This window comes from Colobus angolensis, unplaced genomic scaffold (genome assembly GCF_000951035.1).
Source record: "Colobus angolensis palliatus isolate OR3802 unplaced genomic scaffold, Cang.pa_1.0 Scaffold125, whole genome shotgun sequence".
Classification (NCBI taxonomy): domain Eukaryota; kingdom Metazoa; phylum Chordata; class Mammalia; order Primates; family Cercopithecidae; genus Colobus; species Colobus angolensis.
Genome location: NW_012113697.1, coordinates 5,068,968 through 5,080,356, shown reverse-complemented (window position 1 = coordinate 5,080,356; position 11,389 = coordinate 5,068,968). Strand labels below are relative to the sequence as shown.

Genomic DNA, 11,389 nt, shown 5'->3' with positions numbered 1-11,389 from the left:
CAGCTCACTGCAAACTCCGCCTCCCGGGTTCACGCCATTCTCCTGCCTCAGCCTCCGGAGTAGCTGGGACTACAGGCGTCCGCCACCTCGCCCGGCTAGTTTTTTGTATTTTTAGTAGAGACGGGGTTTCACCGGGTTAGCCAGGATGATTTCGATCTCCTGACCTCGTGATCCGCCTGTCTCGGCCTCCCAAAGTGCTGGGATTACAGTCTTGAGCCACCGCACCCGGCCCATCCCAGCCTTCTTTTAATCCTCCCTTCATCAATGTCATTCCCTCTGTACCTTTCACACTTCCCCCACCCGACCCAGACCCCTCTCCTCCCTCTTCCCTCCTTTTTTGTACACCAGGCCCAGCAAGCTCCCCCTTCCCAAGTGACTTTTTCCCCAAACAAAGGGAAACTCGATTTTCTTGAATATTGAAATGTGAAAGAGATGGGAGGAGAAATGAGTTCACCCCCCTAGCTGGTGAGGACACCCGTTGCAGGTGACTTAAGACGGTATGAGCTGGACAGGACTTGAGATTCTTCACAGCTGATAGAGCTGCCTGGGGCTAGTGCAGTCTGGGAGGACTCCAAGTGACAAGGTTTGTTTCCCTGTGCCCAAAGAGAAGATGGACAGAAGGGGTTTACCCAGAGGGCAGCCCTCAGGCAGGCACAAGTTCAGCATCAAAAACCCTGTAAGGTGAAGTTCTAAGACTTGAGCGGGCATCAGAATGCCCTGGAGGGCTTGTTGAATACCCATGGCTGACCCCCACCCCCGGAGCTGCTCCTTTAGCAGGTCCAGGATAAAGTTAGGATGACCTGCCAGCCTGGCTTGCCCAGGACTGATCAGGGTTCTCAGGATGTGGAATTTTCAGTACTGAAACCAAAAAAGCCCTGGGGAGACTGGGATGAGTTGGTCACCCTATGGAGTGCTAAAGTCTTTGCATTTCTAACGAGCTCCTAAGGGAGGCTGAGGCTGCTGGTCCAGGGACCACACTTTGAGAATCACTGCTCTGTTGTTCTCAGGGAGCTCCAGAGGCCTAGCGTTAGGTTGTAGCCTTGGACTCTTCTTCAGAGTGAGAGGTTCTGGGCAGGGGTCAGAGTTCAGTTTCTGAATAGCTGCAGCTAGGGAGGTAGATGTGAACTTGGGAAAGGAGGGCCAGAGTCCCAGATTGATGCGGGGTGGAGAGGATTAGTCAGATGGAGTCAGGGGCGAGAGGACATCCAACCTGAGGCTGTGCGTGTTGGGTATATGCCCAACACACAAAAAAAGCTTTGGTGGGGGGCCTCTGTCCTTTTCACCGTGGGATAAGCCTGTGGCTTTGGCCAGAAGTGAAGTAGGTGAAATAGGTAGGAGCTGTTCTCGAGGGCTGGGGCTGGCACAGGAGCAGCCAGTTTGAAGAAAAAGAAACAAGAAAGGAAAGGAAAGAAAGAGATAATAGTAAACTGGGTGCCTAAACTTGGAAAGCAGAGCTGGGCCAAATTTGGCATTTAAGGTGTTAACTTATAGAATAGTGTGTAGAAATGACATGCAAATAATGAGTTGGGGGATTTGGGTAGACACAGACCAGTGCAGTATGGGGTATGGCAGAGATGTCTGATGGCAGGGTGGCCCCAGTGGGAATCTGTACCTTACTTCTCTCTTCCTTTTCTAAAAGTTACCATTGTCAAATGCTAAGGAACTTTCCACGTTCCGGTTGAGTCAGTCTTTGGGACCTAGGCTGGAATGAGGTCTGAGGTGACCATTTGTTGAATAAAGGAATGCGTGTAAACCTGCGAACATGTAGCTGCTGTAAAGTCAGAGGCGCCTGCTCCTGGCCATTCCCTTTGTTTAGTCCTTGGATCTGTGCACAGCACTGGCTCACACAGCAAAGCTCTGGGCATTCCTAGGTTCATATTCAGCTTCTGGTATTCTGAGCCTTTCTTCCCAATACCCCTGACAAGGGGTGGGTTTTTTTTGTCATCCTTGTTTTCCTGGCTGGCACCTATTCCCCTTGTGTGCCTGCCCTACCAAGTAACTTCTGGGAGTCTTGGAAGAACTGATTCAGCCCTTAAGCAAGTTCAGTCAGCTATTAGTTGGCGCCTATTGTTTTATTTTTCTGCCAGATTATTCCTGTGTCTACCAGGAACAAACACAAGTGTATGTTGGATGCCTTCAAGTGCTGAGATGATATCCCAGTATCATATAGAGTATGTTTCCCCCACCCCAGTTCAGTCTATTCCTTCTTGCAGCCCTTTTTCCCTGAGAACAAACATAGCTGGAAGGTAAAGGAAGCTGAACATACCTGTGTGAGGTTTCTGCTGCTAGGCCAGACTCCCTGTACCCTTAGGGTTTGCTTTTACCCAGGAGGCTCTTCGATCCTTTATGCAAATACCTTTCTGAGCCTGCCTCAGTGGTGGTGGCCAGCTTGTGATCGAGCCAGGATAAACTCCCCTTCCTCCACTGTACTGTAATTTCACTGAGAGATGAGTAATTTCAGTCTGAGGGGCTTCGAGGCTACTGATTGGGGGGTGGGCTACCCTTCCACCTAGTGTGACCACCTTCCCCTGGTTTTGTGGGTCCTGTGGTCCTGCAATAAGCCATGGGGATGAGGTTGTGAGAAATGTGGACTTGATCATTATGGCAGACCTTACTTTAAATAGCTTTGAAAATAACAGGTTTATAGCCCTAGAATCAGGAGGAGATGGCCTAAGATTTACAGCTCTACATTTTGATTTCTTTTCTCTCTTTTTTTTGAGATGGAGTTTTGCTGTTGGAGTGCAGTGGCACGATCTCGGCTCACCGCAACCTCCACCTCCTGGGTTCAAGTGATTCTCCTGCCTCAACCTCCTGAGTAGCTGGGATTACAGGCATGAGCCACTATACCTGGCTCATTTTGTATTTTTAGTAGAGAAGGGGTTTCACCATGTTGGTCAGGCTGGTCTCAAACTCCTGACCTCAGGTGATCCACCTGCCTAGGCCTCTCAAGTTGCTGGGATTACAGGCATGAGGCATGATACCTTCTAAGGTATTTGCCAATTCAGGAGGCTGCAGAAGTCCTGAAGACCGGTGCTGGATCACTTGTGATTGTAATGTCATTATTATTACCTCCTAATAGGAGAGGGCTACCTATATCACTCAGCCTGTAAGTGGCAGGATGGACAGAGTTCAGGTCACTGAAAAGGCCCAGTTGCCTCCAGAGGGAATGAACAGGATGAGGGGCCATGAGGTGGGCCTGGGGAACAGTAGGAGGCTCCCCATGCCCAGCCCTTTGGTGGAGAGCTTTCTGGAAGGACGAGTCCAGATCAGACATAGTCCGGCTCAATGTGGCCCTGCCTGGTGGCATTGTGCACCCACCTATTTCCTCCTCCCTCCCTGCCCTGCGTGAGGGGCACCCATGGGCTCAGTGTTGTGGCATCTGAAGTGACACAGAGCAGTGTGGAGGTCTGCTCATTCGGCATAGTCGGGGTGAGGCTGGAGGGGGGAAGGTGCATGGCTCACCTGCAGTATGAGTGTGCCTCAGTTCCACAGCTGCTGGCCTGCTCGCTTTTTGTTCTGCCTGAGGCTCAGAGCACTTGGGAGAAGTGGGTCAGCTGTTTATGGAGAGGAAAGAGGCCTTGACTGGCAGCCTGGAGACCTGGGCTCCAGACCTGGATCTGTCACTTTTCAGTTGCTTGAACTTGGTGAAGCCGCTTTACCTGTGGTTTCAGTTTTCCTACCCCTGAAATGATGGGGTTGCTTGAGAGCCTCTCTCTTCAAAGTGTCTCAGGAACCAGTAGCAGCAGCATGGCCTGGGAGCTTGTTAGAAATGTGGAGTCTCAGGCCTCTCCCCAGACCTACTGAATCTGAATCTGTAACTTTTTTTTTTTTTGAGACAGGATCTCACTCTGTCACCCGGGTGGAGTGCAGTGGCGCAATCATGGCTCACCTCAGCCTCAACTACCCCAGGCTCCGGTGATCCTTCTGCCTCAGCCTCCCAAGTAGCTGGGATTACAGGCATGTGCCACCATGCGCAGTTAATTCTTATATTTTTTGTAGAGACTGAGTTTCATCATGTTGCCCATGCTGGTTTCAAACACCTGGACTCAAGTGATCCACCCACACTGGCCTCCCAAAGTGCTGGGATGAGAAGCTTGAGCCACAGGGAATGTGCATTTATCAAGATCCTCAAGTGATTTGCATACAGTCGGAGGAGCATGGCTCTGTGGTTTTTAAGATGTAATCCCAGTACTTCGGGAGGCCGAGGCGGGCGGATCACAAGGTCAGGAGTTCGAGACCAGTCTGGCCAACATGGTGAAACCCTGTCCCTACTAAAAATACAAAAATAAGCCGGGCGTGGTGGCGGGCGCCTGTAATCCCAGCTACTCAGGAAACTGAGGCAGGAGAATCATTTGAAACCAGAAGGCGGAGGTTGCAGTGAGCCAGGATTGTGCCCCTGGCCTCCAGCCTGGGTGAAAGAATGAAACTCCTTCTCAAAAACACAAAAACAACAAAAAAGATGGTTTCAGGGTTCATGTCCTCTAATTCTGTACTGTAAGGAGTCTCTGAGTGGTGTCCTCATATGCTTAGGTACGGAGCAAGCCTTGCCCTGGAGGGATTGCCCTGCAGTTTCCGCATGCGCTGTCTAGGTGGCCCTCTCCGTTTCCGTTCTTAAATGTGGTTGCTGGGTGGTCAACGATAAATTCCAGGAAATCCTGCTCTGTGGGCCTCCCTTTGCTTCCTGCAGGCTAATCTAATGACTAGTAAGTAATCCGTGGAGACTGCATTTAATTCACCCCTTACTCCTAGGATCACAGATTTATTCTATTGTCATCCTGCCAAACAGCATGGCCCCTAATTGGGTCGAACAAAGGCTCTATATGGAGAACCATCATATATGCATTTAACTTGCAGACTGACAGCCCAAGTGTGGAGAGAGGATGACATAAACAGTGCGGGAAATTCCCTAGAGTGTGACATGTAAGGTCGGAATCTGCTGCTCGGCCACTCTCAGCTCCTTCAGTCTCTCTTAGATGTAAACATGTGCTCTGGCCTAGGTGTGATCCTGGTTTTTTAAGATGTGCGTATTTTGAATAATGTGGCTTCTACTCAGTGAGAGCCAATTATTGCATTTGGTACCCAAAGAAAACAGAAAACGGTTCCACTTCTAGAATTAAAACAAAAGAAACAACTATGCTGGTCTCATTAAGAGAAGTCATGTGGCCTCCAACAGGATGTCTTCCCAAGGAATTTTTCAGAGTGATTTTGATTATATGTGACTTTTCGTTCCCTGTGAACTTCAGAACCCCAAGTAAGAGGCTCTGGCCCCTCACGGTGTACAGTCAGCTCAGACACAGCAAGAAACTTCGAACTGGGAAGATGGAGAGGATTACAAGTGAAGGTGGTTGGGGGAGATTCTGAGTACGAAAGAAATCTTTCTTCTTTTTTTTTTTTTTTTTTTTTTTTTTTAAGACGGAGTCTCGCTCTGCCGCCCAGGCTGGAGTGCAGTGGCCGGATCTCAGCTCACTGCAAGCTCCGCCTCCTGGGTTCACGCCATTCTCCTGCCTCAGCCTCCCGAGTAGCTGGGACTACAGGCGCCCGCCACCTCGCCTGGCTCGTTTTTTGTATTTTTTAGTAGAGACGGGGTTTCACCGTGTAGACCAGGATGGTCTCGATCTCCTGACCTCGTGATCCACCCGTCTCAGCCTCCCAAAGTGCTGAGATTACAGGCTTGAGCCACCGCGCCCGGCCAAGAAATCTTTCTTCTTAATTCCAAATGTTCTTTTGTGATAGCTCTTCGGGTTTCTGAGTCCAGCCCAATTCAGAGCTACTAGGCTGGTGGCAGAGCACAGAGATGCCAGAAGACTTCACGGTGTCAGGATAACCTGTGCTCTGTCTTTTTTTTTTTGAGGCAGAGTCTCACTCTGTCGTCAGGCTGGAGTGCAGGGGCATGATCTCGGTTCACTGCAACCTCTGCCTCCTGGGTTCAAGCGATTCTCCTGCCTCAGCCTCCCAAGTAGCTGGGACTACAGGCGTGCACCACCACGCCCAGCTAATTTTTGTATTTTCAGTAGAGACGGGGTTTCATCATGTCGGTCAGGACCGTCTCCATGTCTTGACCTCGTGATCCACCCACCTCGGCCTCCCAAAGTGCTGGGATTATAAGCGTGAGCCACCGCGCCCAGCCTTGCTCTGTCTTTATCACACTGTGTTCTACGTGTTCCTTCCCTGGAGGCACTGTACTGAGTGCAGGATTACAGGATTTGCACCAAGGCAGGTTAAACAAATGGGAAGAGGATATCCTAAAACTAGGAGAACTGTTATGAAATCACGAAGACTCGCAAATATGTCCTGCTACATGAAAACAAAGGCCAAATCTCCTTCTTTATTTAGGTAACCACCTCGTACCGTGAAAGATCGGAGGCAGCTTATAAGAGACACATATACTTTAAGGGCGAAATATAAATAAAAAGTACAAAATTAGACCAGGGGAAATATAAATTAGTGGGGCAGGTCGGGTTGTGGTGGGTCACAAAGCAGAGCACATCTATGTGGTTAAGCCTATGAGGCTTGACTCTCAGAGTTGCTGTCCTTGGGCTGCACTTGACCAGCTGTAACTTAAGATAAGAACAGTCCTGCCCTTCAGGTCTCAAATGAAAGACACAAGGACAGCATAGCAGAGGCCTAGCTGGCTTGTCAGAAAAACACGCAGGGGGTTTCAGTTGGCTAAAAGCCCAATATGAGCCATTGCATGGCCAGACTGTGCAAACAAGTGGAGCTGCACTAATAGTGCCAAGTGTGGCCCCACTGAGGAGGAGAGAGTCCTCTCGCCCACAGCACTGTCTGCACGTTCACGTTTGCAATCAACACTTTGGAGTATGTCAGCATGTGCCAACTGGTCAGTATCAAAGGGTAGATAGGGTGGAACCCTCCAGGAGCTCACACAGTCTGTCCAAAGAGCCAATGAGGAGAAATAGCAAAATCCTGCTTGACATGTGCTCGCAGGAGATCCCATTTGGACTTTGGTGCTTGTGCTTGGTTCTCACTGTTTTTCTAAAAGGAAGAAAGTTCTTCTTCACAAGAAGAACTGCAAAGGAGGAGACTTCTCTTTTGGTGTCTAAGCCCCCGGCAGGGCTCTTGCCATAAAAACTTGATAGCTACTCAGGCCCTTCATAAAGAGCTGGGACAGCAGCAGCCATGTCAGATCTTGTGCAGAGATGCTGGGCTTGTGATGGAGCCTGGAACCTGCCAGAAGCCTGGCATCACGGCCTTTCTCGGGCATCCTGGTAAATACTTTGAAAGCCTCAGCATTGCAGCGTCTCGTTCCTCCTGGATGCTGTTAAAGGGTGTGCTGTAAAGGGAGGGCATCTCCTTGAATTGATTCTCCTCCATCAGATGGGACCTGTGTTGAACAGAGGAAGATAAAATGGATCAGCCCCCAACCCAAATCCATCAATTTCAAGCCTGTGTGTGTGTGAAACCAGTATAGTCTTTGGAGTTGCCAGACGTAGGTTTGAATCCTAGAGAGGCCTCTCCATGGCACTGGTACCTTGGGCTAGCCCTGAAACCACAAGAGACTCAGCTTCCTTTGCCTGCAAAATGGGAATTTGAATCCCTCACTCATAGAGTTGTAAGCACTAAATGAAATCATGCAAATAAGTGATTGGCTTAATAAATATCAAGATTCCATCAAATCTTAGTTCCCTCTCCTTGTCCTTCCTTGCAGGCAAAGCTGATGCCTACCTCCCTCTGTTCTCTGGATTCTGCCTCAACCTCCACCTTGGATGTGATCACAGGTTCATCTTCGTCTATCACTTCAGCATCCTCTTTTCCTCTCTGCTACCTTCCTCTCCTCCACTTACTGTCTTGCTCAATGTTCTATATCCTTTCCCTAAAAATTCCCACCTTAGCACAGTTATGCCAGCAGGTGACTGCCCTACCCTCTTAATCTCATCACCAAATACTTTGAAGATGAATCTGCACTCGCTCCTCACCCATCTTCAGCCACCCGATAAGTAGCATCATCTGATTTCTGTCCCCACCATTTACTGAGAAAGGCACATTGCCAGGTCTGCCTAACTGCCTTTCCTTAGGCTTCAGTCTTTTCTTTTTTTGGTGGCTTTGAAGCGTTTGATGGTCAGTTCCCCTTACTCTTGATAATATGTCCTTCTTTGTCTTTTTTGCCACTGGCATAACGTCTCTTCCTTATTATTACTGGGAACTTCCATTTGGGCTCTTCCATCTGCCTTCCTTTTCCCGTTCCCCACATGCAGGCATGGCTCAAGGTTCTGACCAGGCTCTTATAGGAAACATATATGGCTAGGCCAGGGGCTATGTCAAATGTTTTCTGTAAAGAGCCAGATAGTAAATATCATAGGCTCTGCAGGCCACATGGTCTGTGTTACCTGCCACTCTAGTATGAAACAGCCATAGATAATAAGAGAGTGAATGAGCCAGGCTGTGTTCCAATAAAACACTATCTATAAGAAGTGGAGGTGGGTCAGACTTGGCCCATAGCTTGTAGTTGCCTACCCCTGGTCTTATGAAAAGAGCGTAAACCTGGTTTTACAATCAGATATAGCTGGTTTTACAGTCTGGCTTGATCGCTGCCTAGTTCCATTATGTCGGGCAAGTTACTTAACCTCCATACACCTTATTATCCTTACGTGTAAGAGAGGGGAATAATAATGATGATGATGATGATAATACTTTCCTCATGGCCTTGTTGACAGGGTGAAACGGGATAATGTGCAACCCTAGGGCCTGGTTCAGTGAATCTTAGTGTTCTTTTCTCCTTTCTTCCTCTCTCCCTCCCTTCCTTCCCCCGCTCCTTCCCTTCCCTCCCACCCTCCCTTCCTTCCTTCCTTCCTTCCTTCCTTCCTTCCTTCCTTCCTTCCTAACTCTCCCAATCCCTTTTCTCTCTACCTCCTCACCCTCTGTAATCTCATCCACATGTTTCTAACCCCTAACCTCTCCCTCCACATCTGATCTTTCTTCTGAGTTTAAAATCTGCACATTCAATGCCAGTTAGGTAGTTCTGCTCATACACCATTTGCATATCAAACTCTGCATGTTCAAAAGAATATGAATCGTTGTAAACAAACTCATGCCTTCTTCTGACGCCCCTCATTCCATGCCCCGGGGGCACTTTCTGAAGTCTTTGACAATGCCACCCCTGACCCACTGTGGAACAGGACAGGCTGTTCTCCACTCATGCAGTCTCTGCTCTTCTCCTCTCCCCTCCATGGCCATCATTTCAGCTTGAGCCCTTTTATTACCTGCCATCTGAGCTTGCTGAATGACCTCGATGTCTTTCTGCTGCTTCTCTGTCATCCATTCTGCACATGATGCTGCGTCACTCTTCTACAGGCTGAGTTTGATCATGCTGCTCTCTGGTATGTAACGCCATTGAAGGCTCCTCCCTCCTCGCCTAGTGTCAGAATCCTCATCTGGTGATCACAGTCCTGCACAGCCAGCGCTGAAGACCCCGGCCCCCCGTCAAATGTGCCTGCTCAGCTTTTCCTGGACACCCTAATTGTTTCGTTTCTGCAGTCCTTCCTTTTGCCTGGACTGCCCCTCTACCCACCACCCACCACTGCTGTCCCTGTGCCATCTCTGCTTGTCACGTTCTTACCTGCTCCTCAGGAGCCTGGCCAGAACCACACACAGCACGCTTTCCCCAGCCAGGAGGTTCTGTGCCTCCTCTCAGCTTTCAGAGCCCTGGCAAGACTGTGCTTATCTCCCACAATGCATTTTCCCATGGAAACTTTGTGAAGTATCATGCACATGCTTTATCTCTTGCCTTAGATTAAAAATCCCTGGAGGGATTAGAGAAATGTTTGCTCCTCCACACAGCCCTGGCACCGTGTCTACGTGGGGCATGACTCGTTGAGCAGGAGAGGAGGGCTTTTTACCAGGCTCACCTTTGAGCTGACTTGGCAGCTCCACTGGCTTCCTCTGTGGGCAGAGGGGAGAGGCTGCCTGTTGGAAAAAGTCTAAGTGGAGGAACAAGTTTCAATTTCCAAGGCTCAAGGCTGTGAGCCTTCCATGCCTTTTGGCTTTGGTTGGTGTGGGAGCAGGTGTGTTTGTTTCTGTGTGTGTTTCTGAGTGTGTGTGTGGTAGGTGTGAGTGTGTGGGGAACACGTTTGTGTGTGCATGAACACGTGCAGTAGAAGAGGGTGTGTGTATGTGTGTGTGTATGTGTGTGGGGTGTTGGTGTGTATGTATTCTTCGGGTGTGTAGTCTTGGACACCCTATTAAAAAAGGACAAGAGTCTTCATCTGACTTAGTCTGGGGACTTCCCTTTATCTGCAGGAAATGACCAAGAAATGGAAAATGGAGAAAGAAAAAAAATCTGAAAATACAGCAACCAAGTGATAAAATGAAATGGCAGCCTGTCTGTCTTGGAGCACGGTTGGTCTATAAAAGTCAGCCACTATAAAAGTGGGTTTCAGCCCTGAAACTTCCTGGGAGGGGCCTTTGAAGTTTAGCGGCCACCCTGCCCTCTTGTCTCTGGAGAACCGCACAGGCTATGGGTGGAGGGCTTGCAGGGAAGCCAGGCCCCTGCCTTGTCCTGACCTGACATGGGACCTCCTCATCTCTGGGGCAGGGTGGGGGCAGGTCCTATCAACCTCATTGTTTTTTTTCTTTTTTTTGGGATGGAGTCTTGCTCTGCCACCCAGGCTGGAGTGTAGTGCCACGATCTTGGCTCACTGTAATCTCCGCTTCCCAGGTTTAAGCTATTCTCCTGCCTCAGCCTCCCAAGTGGCTGGGATTACAGGCACACGCCACAATGCCTGGCTATTTTTTGTATTTTTAGTAAAGACACGGTTTCACTATGTTGGCCAGGCTGGTCTCCAACTTCTGGCCTTAAGTGATCCTCTGGCCTTGGCCTCCAAAAGTGCTGGGATTATAGTCATGAGTCATCGTGCCTGGCCTCAACCTCATCTGACAGAGCCTCTGAAGGCTGAGCTAGGAATGTGGGCGTCAGCTCTGAATGCAGGGAACCCACATTCTTCCCTTTTACCCTGCTCTGAGAATGAGAGAGCTGGCAAAGACAGTTATAATCCGCCCGTAAATCGTGAATATGTCTGGTGTTGACATGCAGACCAACGGTTGCAGGCTGTGGGGGAACTGAGACGAGCTGCTTTTCAAATAGTTTTTGGCATCAGAAGCTTGTGTTCATGTAAAGTCTTATGTGCCAGTTTAATGTGCAAAGCTGCTGAGAGCTCCACTGTTCTGGGTGAAATGTGTGTTGTGGGGTGGGTAGAGCTGCTGGACTCCTGTCCCCTCACTCTGCCCCTCATCCCAGGACCAACTCCCTTCCAGGGACATTGGCAGAGCACAGTTTGAAACCTCCCTTAGAAACCACATCTTTTTTTTTTTTGAGATGGAGTCTTGCTCTGTCGCCCAGGCTGGAGTACAGTGGCGCGATCTCGGCTCACTGCAA

At 49.4% G+C, this 11,389-nt stretch overlaps 1 long non-coding RNA gene across 1 annotated transcript in view; it reads right to left on the bottom strand.

The window, feature by feature from the left end:
* Positions 1–6,295: 6,295 nt before the first annotated feature.
* Positions 6,296–11,389, bottom strand: part of LOC105505421 — an 8,865-nt gene continuing 3,771 nt past the window's right edge. Inside the window, exon 2 of the long non-coding RNA XR_001000742.1 lies at positions 6,296–7,342. This is a non-coding gene — a long non-coding RNA (uncharacterized LOC105505421). The remainder of the gene's footprint in view (positions 7,343–11,389) is intronic.